Source organism: Sinohyriopsis cumingii, chromosome 19, assembly GCF_028554795.1.
Source record: "Sinohyriopsis cumingii isolate HCF-2022 chromosome 19, ASM2855479v2, whole genome shotgun sequence".
Lineage (NCBI taxonomy): Eukaryota > Metazoa > Mollusca > Bivalvia > Unionida > Unionidae > Sinohyriopsis > Sinohyriopsis cumingii.
In genome coordinates, this window is record NC_142979.1 from 6225523 (window position 1) to 6241783 (window position 16261).

At 34.4% G+C, this 16261-nt stretch overlaps 1 long non-coding RNA gene across 1 annotated transcript; it reads left to right on the forward strand.

Annotated features, from left to right (window-relative positions):
- The first annotated feature begins 11063 nt into the window (after nt 1-11063).
- Nucleotides 11064-13314, forward strand: LOC149775093 (uncharacterized). The gene is made up of 2 exons (XR_016416473.1): nt 11064-11144; nt 12775-13314. It is a non-coding gene; the product is annotated as an uncharacterized LOC149775093 (long non-coding RNA).
- Nucleotides 13315-16261: the final 2947 nt, after the last annotated feature.

Below are 16261 nucleotides of genomic sequence, written 5' to 3' on the forward strand. Positions count from 1 at the left end.
AACAGCTCTTTTGGACGAATATAATAAACAATTTTATAAAGAATATGTTTGTTTCTTACCAGTTTGATCCAGTACGTCTTACCATCTTCCAAATGTCATGTGCATTAAGTCTCGAAGCAGTAAAATCCATGTACACACTAAATCAAGCGCCACACATATCGCACATATCAGGCGCACAGGGCTTAAAATAACGCACTTTCTCTGGCATCACCAGTTTACTATTTTACAAAATTATTTCTTTTTAAAATCACTAATAATACTAGTAATTATTTTATGAGTCGTATTTATAGGTATACGAAATTTACAGTGACTCTGCACAGTAGCGATGTTCTCATTGGATGACAAAAAATCAGGAGTCACGCGCCTTCTGATTGGCTAAGCGTTTGCACACCAGTCTACAGCCCCAAGGAGAGTCGCAAATTGTGTGAATAATACAAACTGAGTGTAAGTGTCTGTCAGACATTATCAGCTTTGTGAGGACTTTTACAATAACGCGTAATTCATCTCTTATGATCATTCTCAACCGTTTCTATATATTTTATTTTGATTTCCTATTTATCACAGGCTTCTGACATAAGGCGACTGTCCATTTTATCTTGGCGAGTTCAGTAACTGGCTTAATCAGATGTTAGCTTGTTTTTCATCTGCTTTCTTTTTGCATTGTTTTCTTATTAGACGAGAACAACTGGAAACAAAACCTTGGCGATGGAAGAGTCAGTCCACTGTTTTGCAATAACATGTAAGCTGTTTCATCAGCAATGAAAACATTATTGATATGTTATGAAAATATTATTGATATGTAATGAAAACATTATTAACATGTAATAAAACGGTTATGATATGTAATGAAAACAGTATTGATATGTAATTAAAACAGTATTGATAAATAATTAAAACATTATTGATATGTAATGAAAACACTGTTAATATATAATGAAAACGTTTATTGATATGTAATTAAAACATTATTGATATGTAATGAAAACATTATTAATATGTAATGAAAACAGTACTGATATGTAATTAAAATAGTATTGATATGTAATTAAAACATTATTGATATGTAACTCAAGCATTATTGATATGTAAGGAAAACATTGTTAATATATAATGAAAACATCATTGATATGTAATTAAAACATTATTGATATGTAATGAAAACATTGTTAATATATAATGAAAAGGTCATTGATATTTAATTAAACATTATTGATATGTAATGAAAACATTATTAATATGTAATAAAAACAGTATTGATATGTAATTAAAACAGTATTGATATGTAATTAAAATATTATTGAATGTAATGAAAACATTGTTAATATATAATGAAAACATTATTGATATGTAATTAAAACATTATTGATATGTAATGAAAACATTGTTAATATATAATGAAAAGGTTATTGATATGTAATTAAAACATTACTGATATGTAATGAAAACATTATTATGTAATAAAACAGTATTGATATGTAATGAAAACATTATTGATATGTAATTAAAACATTATTGATATATAATGAAAGCTATTAATATGTAGTGAAAACATTATTAATATGTAATGAAAACATTATTGATATATAATGAAAGCATTATTGATATGTAATGAAAACATTATTGATACGTAATCAAAACAGTATTGATATGTAATGAAAACATTGTTAATATTTAATGAAAACGTTATTGATATGTAATTAAAACATTATTGATATGTAATGAAAACATTATTAATATGTAATAAAACAGTACTGATATGTAATGAAAACATTATTGATATGTAAAAACATTATTGATATGTAATGAAAAGATTGTTTCTATATAATGAAAACGTTATTGATATGTAATTAAAACATTATTGATATATAATGAAAACTATTAATATGTAATGAAAACATTATTAATATGTAATGAAAACATTATTGTTATATAATGAAAACATTTTTAATATGTAATGAAAACATTATTATATGTAATGAAAACATTGATATGTAATGACAACATTATTGATATGTAATTAAAACATTATTGATATGTAATTAAAACATTATTGATATGTAATAAAAACAGTATTAATATGTAATGAAAACATTATTGATCTGCAATGAAGACATAATTGATATGGCATACTGAGCACGGAGAAGATCAGTGATTAGGAAGAATTAACTTTAGCTGGGTAGAACACTCTGCATGTTATTTGTCTAAAAATATACCCCAAACACACAGTTCAAAAGAATAACCCATTTACAGGTTTCTCCTAGGTACAAAAGCCAGTTATAATTCCCCATGGCATTTCTCTCCACTGTGGCATTAACTGGGTCAATTTTGCTTAACAATTATATGGGGAAGGTTTCTTACATCAAACTTAGATTATTTAAAATGTCTCTAGGAAAACTATTAGTTTGCATTAAAGGGACTTTTTATCTACGTTCATATTTTATAGATGTTGACGGGATGCTATTTCAGTCAGTAACAATACAAAGGCATATGTTTTCAGTGGATGTAATTTTTACTGGAACAGAAATCTATCAGATTAGGGATAACAAGTTGAAGAGAAGGCAAATGTGGAAGTCACATGATTAATCTTCAGATGTAGAAGGTTGAGTAAAGAAGGTTTGCGGTTATAAGTCTTTTTAATTGTTTATGCTCACCACCCATTATCTCTCGCAAACAATGGAATCTCACCTGAATCCAAATTACTATAATGTGTACGACTCATGAAAGCCTAACTGGCAATTATCTTAGTGCCTGTGTTTTGTGTCTAAAGGTGACTTCAACCTATTACAAGAGAACAAAATTTATATGCCAAATGACAGACGGACGGAAATACAGAGCATCGTACAAAAGGTACCTCGTTATTTTTCCGCAAGTGACCAAAGTATTGACATATGGAGGAGAAACATGACAACTTTATGTCTGGAAATAAAGCTACCGCCTTGTTTTACAAAATTTATAAAATATTAAATACTTCCAGAAACCTAGTTTCATTCAAATATTCTCTCATATGACTCCGAAGGCTATAAACCGAGCGTAATTCTGACTCATACGAATCCGAAGGCTATACGCCGAGCATGATTCTGACTCGTGACTCCAAAGGCTATAGACCAAGCGTGATTCTGACTCATATGACTCCGAAGGTTATAGGCCAAACGTGATTCTGACTCATGACTCCGAAGGATATAGACCGAGCGTGATTCTGATTCATATGATTCCGAAGGAAATAGGCCGAGCGTGATTCTGACTCATATGACTCCGAAGGATATGGACCAAGAGTGATTCTGACTCATATGACTCCGAAGGATATAAGCCGAGCGTGATTCTGACTCGTATGATTCCGAAGGCTATACGCCGAGTGTGACTCTGACTCATGACTCCGAAGGCTATAGACCGAGCATTATTCTGGCAAAGGTTTGTAAGTCAATTCGCAATCAAATGCTATTCATTTTCTTTTTCCTTGATTTATTTCTTCTATCTGATAAATACGCCATTTATACCGCAAACTCCATTAGCATATTTTACGCGCAATTGATAATCGTAAGCATATTGACCGAATAATTTAAAGATAGAATAATTTGTTGAAAATGCGGGAAATTGATACTTCTTTCAAATATTCATAGAGTTAGTGTAACAGTCTGATGATTTGAAAAGTTCCACGTAGAAGCAAAACTCGTAATACATATTCACATTTTATTTGGTTGCTCTAAAAGATAAAAATATGAACAGTGTAGTTTTTCTTCTAAGTCTACGTTTTTATTATGAATGCTGACCAACCTGACAGCCAATTAGTGACATTACCAAGTTGTGCTAAGTCTAGTTTGGAGTCTTACGATTGTATGCAGAGACCTTTACAAGACCACTGCATGGCGCAGATCGCTCCTACTCTACCTACCCAGTGTTAAACTAATCTCACGAACAGTGTTCTTTTCACTAATAACTATAAGAAATCATTTTCATATGATCCAGCCAACTCATCAAGTACAAACTTTTCTGCTCATTTTCAACTGAAGCCAGTCGTAATCACGAACAGTTCAATTTTCAAAACAGCCCGACACAAGTAGTTCAATTCCTGACATACTGGAGAAAATTCTAAAACATTCCCCGAATTTGACGTCTGTATAAATACAGGAGAGGAAGTGTCGCTTACATTCGGATAGTTTCACCATTGACCGAAAGAGGTTTAAATTAGAGGGTGTTCAGGTTTTACCATTAACGATCTCTTGTGGTGGTGGGGTTATTTAATATCAAGCAACATAACTTAAGACGCGACGGTTTGAGACATGCATTACATAGTAACATTGCAATTTCAACAATGAAGATAAACAAAACTTATTAAAACATACACAAGCATAAAGTGAAAGAAAGTTTTAGTTTGCCCTTAGTAGACCTAACTGGATTTCGCTTCCACTATCAACAGTTCAGCTTCTTTCGTGGCATCAATGAAGCAAACTGGTCGGATAGTTAGGTTTTATTTGGTGTGACCATGTGACATCTGGCCAGCTGTGCTTCGTTCCAGAACTTTTGATACAGACGACGAATAAAATATGTCAGTAAAATTTATTGGATTCGTTGACTGTCCAATCAAAAATGAGGGTTATGACATGAGCAACGGCTGGTAAAGTAGACGGACACAGATGCACGGCTGGTCATTAAATCAATCTTGACGTAATGTAGAATTAACAAACATGCCCATGGGATACGGATACCAGAACGTCAACTACACCACCGAAGCTACTATTACTGATAATAACATTTCTTAGACTGTTAAAACTACTACTATCACTATTTTATAATAATAATAATAATAATAATAATAATACCTGACATTCTCACACATGCGATGAAGAAACCTAGCTGTTTTCCTAACCTTACTTTCCTTATCACAGTCTGGTTGTCTCAGTTAGGTAGTATCAATCATGGTGTCCACCAGCCAGGGATTACATTTGGAAAGAAGACACCCTTGTTGTTTTCTGCTGTGCCTAATGGAGCTGTTCTAAAATCAAACAATAACAAGAACAACATATATATAACACACACAAAAAATATACAGCAACTTAACGTCTCTTCAACTTTGAGAATACACAACAGAAAGTATATAAGATACACACACGCACACAAAGTCGAGATATTTGGTATTATAATAAAAGCTATTGTTCGTTCCACACAGCATGAATAATTTTATTCTATATGTACTCCTAACTCTGCAAATTTTCAGGTCAGCGCCAATAAATGTAGGTTACTGTAACTATTTAGTTTAGTTACTTCGTGTGAAACGAATTAAATAATGTTAGCTACATTTCACGACGCTGACCTGAAAAAATTACTGAGCTACAGATATGTAAAATTTGCGATGCTGTGTGGAACGAACTTTGACAGAAAACACGGGCACACGGACTATACACATCACTGACTACAAAAATTAAAATTCTGAACTCTCTCAAGAGTTACTGCAAAGACTGCAACAACTAGAAATTTGTTATATATGACATGTTTTATTAAAACTTAGTAAAACACCCATAAACAGCGCCATTTCAATCAAATATTGTAAACAAATGCAAATTAATCACTTAGGAATCAGAGTGGCACATTCGCCAGTCCACATGCTATTCCACAAGATTTCCATGTAGCGTATTACACTAATAATAGTGTTGCACTGTATTATATTTCATAAGGTAGGGATGAATAACAGTGACTTTTTATTGCACTGTATTATACTTCATGAGGCCGGGATGAATAACAGTGACTTTTGTATTGCACTGTATTACATTTCATGAGGCCGGGATGAATAGCAGTGACTTTTGTATTGCACTGTATTTACATTTCATGAGGCCGGGATGAGTAGCAGTGAATTTTGCATGGTATTGTATTACATTTCATGAGGCCTTGATGAATAGCAGTGAATTTTGTATGTTACAATATTACATTTCATGAGATCTTGATAAATAGCAGTGAATTTTGCATGGCACTATCAAATTTCATGAAGTCGGGATGAATAGCAGTGTATTTAATTTGATGAAATTTACGTTACTCTTATTTTCGTACTAAAGATGTCATATCAGTTTTCTTACTAACAATAAAGAACATAAATAAAATTCCTTGACTTGAATTTTTATGATATCTATTTAATAGCTTTTCATTGTCTTTTAGAGCATTTCTAATAATAACTTCCTCACGAGAGAGTACAATTTTTGCTGGGATATGTAATGGTGGATGCTATGGCTACTTAGAGCCGTCTGCGATACTTCAAATTTCGATCCAATTTATAATCTTTAGAAAATAATCATGTATCGTAATTCTGGCCAATCATTGCTTGTCCGGCACCCTGAACATATCGAATTGTGCCGAACTGATATTATACAGTCAGTGATACAATATGGGGATAATTGTACAATTTAATCAGCATTACCAATTTTTTAATACTAAAGTATTATAAAATAAGAAAAAAACATTTTCATAGTAATTCTTGTCCATTAAATATGAAACTATTTTAAGTCGTAAACACGGTCGCTATGCATGCTTTATAGAGTAAACAAGTGCCCGCGATTTTTTATGACACTGAAACTATAATGACAAGCTGACAAGCATCAAAATGAAGAATACAATATATATATATATATATATATATATATATATATATATATATATATATATATATATATATATATATATATATATACACGCTGTTTCAAACGAAGGATTAGAGTGATTTATCAATATATATTGTACACGTGTGCAATATTTTAATGTGCATCATTATCTGTTAAGAAATAAACAGCTTCATATCAGTCAATACAATTTCAATGAATGGCGAATGCTATATGGAAATAAAATACGTTAATGACCCGTAACACAAATTGTGTCTGCAAATGGAAACAATCCAGTCCAGTTAATATATGTTGTGGTGTTCCACAGCGGTCTCTTTTTGGGCATGTTCTCTTCATTCTACACACACAGCCGCTTTCAAGTGTCATAGATCATCATCCCGTGTTCCACAAATTGTACGTTGACGACATCCAAATTTACAAATCTAGCCACCCAACTGAAGTTGATACTACCATCCAAGGTGTAGAAAGGTGCATTTCTGATGTGAAATCATGGATGACATGTAACAAGCTACAGATGAATGATGATAAAACTGCGGCCATTCTGATCACATGGTGAGACACTGGATGATAATCTATGACACTCGAGAGCGGCCATGTGTATAGAATGAAGAGAACAGGTCCAACAACAGGCCCTGTGGAACACCACAACATAGATCAACTGGGCTGGAGTGTATTCCATTTGCAGACACAATTTGTGTCCTGTTGACCAAGCAGAACTTGAACCACAGCAAGACAGTATCATGAATGCCAAATACATGCTGGAGACGGTGAAGTAATATATCATGGTCTCTTGTGTTAAATGCTGCAGACAAATCAAGTAGGGTGAGGACTAATCTTTCCGCTATCCAAAGCAGAGAGAATGTCATTAACTACTTTTAGAAGAGTAGTTTCAGTACTGTGGCAAGGGCGATATGCAGATTGTATATTGCTAAAAGACTCTTTGAATTTAGATGAGATACAAGCTGGGATAGAACAACTTTTTCTAAGATTTACTATATGAATGGGAGATTAGAAATTGAGCGGTAGTTCTTTAAACCGTTGTGGTCGAGTGTTGGTTTCTTTAGCAGAAGAGTTACAAATACAGTTTCGAAAAATGATGGGAATTCCCCAAATGAGAGAGAGGTATTAATAACATGAGTTAGTGAATGCAATACTTGATCTAAGCACTCAAGCAGCAGTGATGTTGGAATTTGATCAAGTTCACATGACTTTGGTGCACTTTTTATCACGATTGTACGTACTAAATCCATTGAGACAGGTTCAAATGCTGATAATGGTTGCCGCTGAAATTCTGTATCCCAACTGTATGGCGACGACGAATAAATTGAAATTGTGTTGTCAAGCTTATTCTGATGGTTTGTATTTTGTCACAGAAGAAATTTGCAAACAGGTCCGGAAGGTCAGCTGGAGAGAAGGTAGTTGGAAGCGGTGTACATTTGTTCCTTGACATTAGCTTCTTAGTAATCTCGAAGAGCTCTTAGCTGCTGAAACTTTCCATGATCTTAGTACTGTATTGATCTGATTTCTCTGCTTGGAGTATGTTTGTGACGTTCTTCTTAGCGGCTTTATAGATTTGCTTATGAATAGTGAGTCTGGTTGAAAGCCAAAGCCTCCCAGCTTTACGGCGGTCTCTTTCAGCAGTGCGAAGCTGGTCCCTAACACTGCTATACCATGGAAAACACTTGTGAATTTATACTCTGCATTTGGTGGCTGGGGCAAGTTTGTCGAGGAATGAACGCAGGCAGATATCGAGTTTTTTTTTTGCTGTAGGAGGTAAGCAAGTTGTTAGGTTTGCTTTGATGTCATGCATTAGTTTGGTTCTATTTATCATACGTAGGTTTCTCTATATAGCAAATAGACGTGTAGGGTTAGGGACTGATACGTCAAGATGGCATATAATGCAGAGGTGATCTGATGCAAGTTCGTGGGACACCAGGGAGGACCGTAGAATATTATCAATAAAGAATCTATGAAGAATCCAGTCTAAAATGTGACCTTGTTTATGGGTGGGTTGTTTGTGAAAACATGGTTGTGTTTGAGGTTGAAAACATTAATGGAATCTAGTAGTTTTGATACGTTTGGGTTTTCGGTACAGTCAAAGTGAAAGTTGAAATCTCCAAGAATAATCAGGTTGCCGCCTATCGAATTTCCATACTCCAGGAGATTCGGAAACCGTTCCAAAAAGAGAGATTCAGTATCAGCTTGTTTTTTCTAAACCGATGACGTCATGAAATCGTGTGTATTAAGCCGGTTGCAACCTGCTATATGATTAAGAAGATCAGCTACTGAATAGGTTGTCACGTAACATTTACGTTGAACAATTTAGTGCCCTTTAATGAGGTATCAAAATTCACTCTCTGATCATTGCTTCATACTTATGCAAATCTATCCTGTCCCCTATTACATATTAAATTCAAAACTTTTGTATATATTCAAGAGGTTGTTATGCATTATTAAAAATTAAAATTAAGTGATAGTAGAAACAGAAGCATGCGTGGTATAGTTGAGGTTGTGGTCGTCTTATCCCATGGGCATGTTTTATTATTTCTTCATTTGCGTCACATATTGATTTCGTGACCAGCCGTGCATCGGTGTCCGTCTACTTTACCAGGTGTTGCTCATGTCATAACCCTCATTTTTGATTGGACAGTCTACGAATCCAATAAATTTTACTGACATATTTTGTTCGTCGTCTGTATCAAAAGTTCAGGAACTAAGGGCAGCTCGCCAGATGTCACATGGTAATACTGTATAAAACCTAACGGTCCGGGCAGTTCACCTCACCGTTAACACGAAGCTGAACCATTGACTGCTGAAAGGAAATCAAGGTAGGTCTACTTAATGCGCTATATTACGACTCTCTTTCACTTTATGCATGTGTAATTTCTAATACGTATTTGTATATTCAAAATTGGAATTGCAATTTCACTATTTTACTGCATGTCTCAAAACATCTCGTTTTATGTTATGTTGCTTGCCAACAAGTTACGCGTGTCCACACAATGAAATTTATCGACTTGATTTTCTCCGGCTAGAAATATTATTAAACTCAACAAATTAACCTAGCTGCAGTTCAAAGTCAAAAGAACTGGCAAACAACCCACCCACAATGTCCCTCCACACGTTTCTTTTCTCTCTCTCTCTCTCTCACTCTCTCTCTCTCTCTCTCTCTCTCTCTGACAGCCATGCTATCTGCCATAGAAAATTTGAAATAACTAAACTTTACTTTATCGTTTAAAGCAGCAAAATATCCTAAATTGCAATGAAGAATAGTGAAATATTTTTCTTAAATATATACCAGTCACTAACAACGGGGAAATCAATTCAAGTGCATACATCCATCGGACAGAGGAGATAACATGGATATCCCCTCCACCCTATTGATATTTGTTACGCTGTTCCTCAAGGAAATGCCAATAGGGTAGCAAGGCACACGAAACTGAACACGGTGCTCCCAAAATTTACTAGAGTTGACAAAATCAAGCTTAGAACACTTGTTTCCTTTACCCTACTGTCACTAATATATCATTTGTTTACAAACTAAAATCCTGTCCTCTCTCAAAGAGTGTTTTAAATTAAATTAAGATCCAATAGCCACCTGAACAAAGTGCATGTTTTGAACCAGGAGAAAGTGAGTCTCGTTTTTGGAATCGCGTCATCTGTAAGTGCAATCACTAATATTTTTGTCCGTAACACATGGGCGCCACCAGAACAAAAAAAAAGTGAATTTGATGATTGGACTAGACCATGATCCGATGAAAACGGTTTCACACAGTTATGAGCAAGAAGAACAACGCTCGTCATAATAGTTTAAAATTAGAATTGATAGAGTAGGAGCGTGAATCCGGAGCGTGAATCGGTGAGATATGCGCCATACATTGATCTTGTAAAGGTCTCTGCACACAATCGTAAAATCCCAAATTAGGCTTATCACAATTCGATAATGTGACTAATTGGTTGACATGTTGGTCAGTATTCCCAACAAAACACGTAGACTTTGGAAAAGTACACTGTTTACACTTCTATCGTTGGGATCAGCCACACCAAACATGTACGAGTAAGACAAGTTTTGGTTTCTGCGTGAAAGATTGCAAATCATCAGACTGACACTAACTCGATGAATATTTGAAAGAGGTACCAATTTCCCGCCTTTTCAAAAAACTATTCTATATTTAAATTACACTGTTAATATGCTTACAATTGTCAGTTATATGTAAAATGTGCTAACGGTATTTGCAGTATAAATGGTGTAATTCACAGTTATTTCTCAGATAAAAGTGATATGAATAACATTCAATAACATTCAAATGTGAATGCTCGTACAAACCTTGGTCAGATTCTCGCTCCGCGACATTCTTCAGAGTCATATGAGAGTATATTTCAATTAGACTTGGCTTTAGGAAGTATTTAATATTTTAGAAACAATATAAAATAGAGCCTTGATTTTATTTGCAGATAGAAACAGCAGAAAAATGAAGATACCATTAGTTCTTATCCTCCTGGTGTCAATTCTTAGTTTAAATCCGGTACAAGGACAAACAGGTAAGTTCTGTATATTGTATATGAATATGTTTCTCTGTTAATAAGTTGACATCAACTTTAGAGACATTCATCTGTAATATTGATTTATGAGTTAGGATGGATTGACCTTCATCAGAATGTTATCTCGCTTTTGTACGGTGTACAGATTCCCGGTAAAAACAAACATGATAAAAGCTAAAATCTAATAATTGCTATATGTTAATTCATGAGTCATCAATAGATTCATCTGTCATAGTTCATTTCACACAGCATTGAGAATTTTATCCTATATGTAGCAGTCATTTTTCAGGTCAGCTAACAGTATATAATTTGTTTCACACGAAGTATTTAAAACTAGTTGCGTAGGTTTAGCTACATTTAATGACGCTAACCTGAAAATGTATTGAGCTAGGCCTGCATATAGGATACAATTAACCATGCTGTGTGGAACGAGCTAGCATACTACCAAAAAGCTTGACATCGTATTCAGATCTTTGTCTCTCTCGAAATGTTTTTGTATGTTGTGTTCTCAAAGATGGATTTACCTTAAGTTACTATGTTTTTGTTACCATGACTGATACAACTGGTAAGATTAGCAAAACAGCTACATTTCTCAGTCGCATGGGTGAGAAAATGTGTGATGAGCACGAATAATTACAAAGACACAGAACAGCAAACCAACTCTTCTCAGTCTTCTACATCTAAGAGACTAATCACGTGACTTCCACTTTAGCCGTCATTTCAACGTGTTAAACATACGTATATAAATTTTCAGCTCCAGTCACAATTACATCGTTGAAAATAGGTGTCTGCCATAATTTGGGGTAAACCTTCCTTTGCATTATTACTGACTGAAACATTATCCCTTCGATGATTATAAAAATTGACCGTAGACAAAGATACCCTTCTTACAAAATCATTATGTTTCGAGACATACGTACCATCTGAAATCATCCTAGTTTTAATGGATAACATGCATCGAATTTCTAAATAGAAATGCATTGGGCTTGTAAAGTAAGCTAAGTGCTAAAATCCATCATTTTAAAACTATAATATGTAAGATATATTCATTGCATTTCTAAATAGAAATGCATTGGGCTTGTAAAGTAAGCTAAGCGCTAAAATCCATCATTTTAAAACTATAATGTGTAAGATATATTCATTGCATTTCTAAATGGAAATTGCATTTCTAAATAGAAATGCATTGGGCTTGTAAAGTAATCCAAGCGCTAAAATCCATCATTTTAAAACTATAATGTGTAAGATATATTCATTGCATTTCTAAATAGAAATTGCATTTCTAAATAGAAATGCATTGGGCTTGTAAAGTAATCTAAGCGCTAAAATCCATCATTTTAAAAGTATAATGTGTAAGATATATTCATTGCATTTCTAAATAGAAATGCATTGGGCTTGTAAAGTAAGCTAAGCGCTAAATTTATTTGCCTCGGCTTCAATTCTTGCTTAGACCGAATTATAGATACATCCAAACACAATCGGCATCCTGCTTCGAGTGCATTCTAACTCTCTGTCCAATTTCATGTTATATATCTACAGCTAAGTCATGCTGATAATGACTTTGAGGATGAGATGATTTTGTGGATGAGATGATGAGAACATCAATGATAATTTTACATTCCATGTCTTCTAGGTCAAAAGGGTGACAAAGGTTTTAAAGGCATTAAAGGTTTCCCTGGTTCTACTGGTCCAAGGGGTGAACGAGGTCGTCCTGGGTCTGATGGTCTTCCGGGTTCTCCTGGTCCTCGTGGCCCCCCTGGTCCAAGTGCTTAATCCGAGTCCAGGCTCAACACCTATTCCTCCGTCTCCTTGTTATACTACTGTTACAATTCCTATTGATACACCTTCTCCTCTCATCCGAATAAGAGAATTGATTTTTAGAAGAGATGAATCTTTATACTGTTTTTATTCTTCTGAGTGTCAATAATAATTTCCTTGTTATCATTTTGCTGAAGTAAATATTGTTTAAGCCAAACCAACTTCTATTAGGTCTACTTTGTAATAAAGAACAGTTGATATGAAAGACCGTCTTTGACCTGACTATGATTTTAGACTGTTATTAATGTAATAATGTATAGAATCAAACTGATTTCTCTGTCAAAATGTTAATACGGATTGTCACATTATTTGAATCTTTGAATTTTAAAACTAAACTTCTGCATCCAAAAACTGTTTTCCTGCGTTTAATCTTTTCTTTTCTTCTCTCTTTTTCGTTTGCTTGCTTATCTTTTCTCCGTTGTGTTCCATGTATGTCCTTGGACAGGTGTGGCTATGCAAAAGCCATTATTGATAATAAAAGAAAAATTATTACGAAAACATTTTTACTTGAAACCATTATTCACGTTCAAAAACTACCAAAGTCTAACCTTTTAAGTTTTCCTGTCAGCTGACTCCTTCTAGAACAATGATTTCAATAAAACAATGATTTCATTCGAACAATGATTTCATGAGAACTACGATTTCTTAAGAAGAATGATTTGATGTGAACAATTATTACATGATTTCATAAGAACATGGATTTCAAAAGAACAATGATTTCATGAGAACAATGATTTCATGATTTCATAAGAACACTGATTTCATAAGAACAATGATTTCATAAGAACATTGAATTCATAAGAACAGTGATTTAATGAGAACAGTGATTTCATAAGAACAATGATTTCATAAGAACAATGATTCATAAGAACAGTGATTTAATGAGAACAGTGATTTAATGAAAACATGTCCAATAAAGATTATTCTTCTTATCGCTTATATATTGTTCCTTATATCTAGCAAATTACCGATTCACTTGTGTACTGAATCCTCATAGCCTACGGAAAAGATGATACTGTGAGAAACGTCTGGAACCCTAAATCAAATTGACTTGAACAAGCAGTATTAATAATAACGAGGACTTTATATAGCGCCTAATCTTAAGAAGCTCTAAGCGCTTTACAACATTAGACAACACCTATAAGATAAAAAACATAATGATATGATTACAAAAACAAACACCATGAAATTAGAAAACATTATAAACAAATGCTGAGAATATTTAAGGTAGGAAACATGATTAGGTCTTTAAGTTTGTTCTTGCAATCGAAATAAGTGAGTTTTGAGAGCTCTCTTGAATGTGATCACTGTGTCTTTGTGTCTAAGTTCAGTGGGCAATTCATTCCACGTTGCTGGGCCCTGGTATTCAAAAGAACGCTGTCCATATGACTTTGTTTTCATAGTGGGAATAATGAGTATACGATTGTCAGAAGAGGAGCGTAAGTATCTCGCTGGTGTGTACACATGGGTGAGGTCGGATAGGTATGTTGGACTAGAGTCCGACAGTGAAACGTAGCACAGAGAACAAATTTTGTGTTTGATTCTGGATCGAATAGATAGCCAGTGTAGGGTACAGAGCAGCGGGGAGGTGTGCTCTGATCGTGATACTCTAAGTATGATCCAAGCAGCTGTGTTTTGAACTTTTTGAAGTTTCTGCAGCAGATATTGAGATGAACCAGACAGAATTGAGTTACAATAGTCCAGTCTTGAAAGTACTAATGAACACACAAGTGTTTTAGTGGCATCAGCTGAAAGATATTTGCGAATTGAGCTGATGCGTCTCAGCTCAATATATGCAGCCTTGCATATGTTCATGATATGTTGGTACAATGTGAGAGTACTGTCCAGAGTGACACCTAGGTTTCGTACTGATTGTGTGAATTTAATGTTCGTGTTGCTGATATTTTTTGTTCGAGGTAAAGGACGTGAATGAGAAAGTCCTTGTGTTGTGATCAGAATGGCGTCAGTTTTATCAACACTCATCTGCAGCTTGAATTGCTGATTACTTTAAATTTTCGTTCAAGAAAATGAACGTCACCTTCTTTCACTTGGCCTTGTAAGTGTATCTTCACCAAACTCACCGATTAAAGAAAAGCAGGAAACTACTGGTCGACTTCAGCTCAAAAGTACTTAGTATATGAAAACCATTAGTTTTTTATATTTGAGGCTAGGTGTGAACTTTGTTAAATAGAACCGAATTCGGAATATGGAGTGCCAGATGCCCTTCAAAAGAGATAATAATTGATAAGAAATTATTTAACGAAAGTTCTGCAAATATATTTCAGGGGCGAAATACTATCAAACACAAAGTCTTCAAAAATATTCGCATTCCTGAATTGATGCAACATTCTCTCCTCCTCAACTAGACTGGCAGACGTCGATGTAAAATGTTTGAAGAATCCCTGTTCCTTACAAAGTTCTAACACGCACACTTACACACAAACTCACACGCTTGCACGCGCTAACGCACTAGCCAATTACGATCACTAATAGGTCTAACATAATTTCATTTCACGAACCTCACTCGCCCTTCCCATGTCACATACATCTGCCTGCTACTAAAACTATCGGTGACAAGTAGCTACTCTAAAAGGAAAAATGGGAAGAGGACTTTCCCTAAAATTGGTCTGCCTGTTTTTATAGTTACCTCCCCTAATTCGTAGCACTGATCTTTAGTATTGTCTCATTCCGCAGCATCTGCCAACTCCTTTGTATATCGTTTACTCACCGGGCACCGTTTTCAATTAACTTATGATCTTTCACTAGACTACCCCCACCCGCTAGAATTCTAGCTCACAACAAAATCAGAGTGAAGTGCGTAGTCTATACATGCAGGAGGAAGGAAACTTTGGTGTCTTTTTTATTACGTGTCCTCTAACTTAAACTAAATATAAAAAAGAGCAAACACAACAAGTTTTGTAAAATTCAACAAATACTTTATTTCCCTAGAACACAAAGAACTTACAATATCATGAATTTAATCACAAATAGTCATATAAGTTCTATACCAAGTAGAAAGGCATAGAATTTTCTGAATGAATTCCAGCGGTTCCCCAAAATAAATTCCAATTTTCAAAGTGTTGATGTCAAAAATTTCGAATGTGCAAATGTGCCAACATTCTTGATAGATCATAATGATATAATCCAAAATGACCTTGAATAAATTCATAATAATCCCCAAAATAGTGACTGAGTCTGAAATTAATTATGAGCACTTTGTATTTTCGGTAAATAGTTTAAATAACTCCGCTTAAATTAAAACTGAACACAGCAATAAGAGTGATTTCACTTCGGATGCTAGG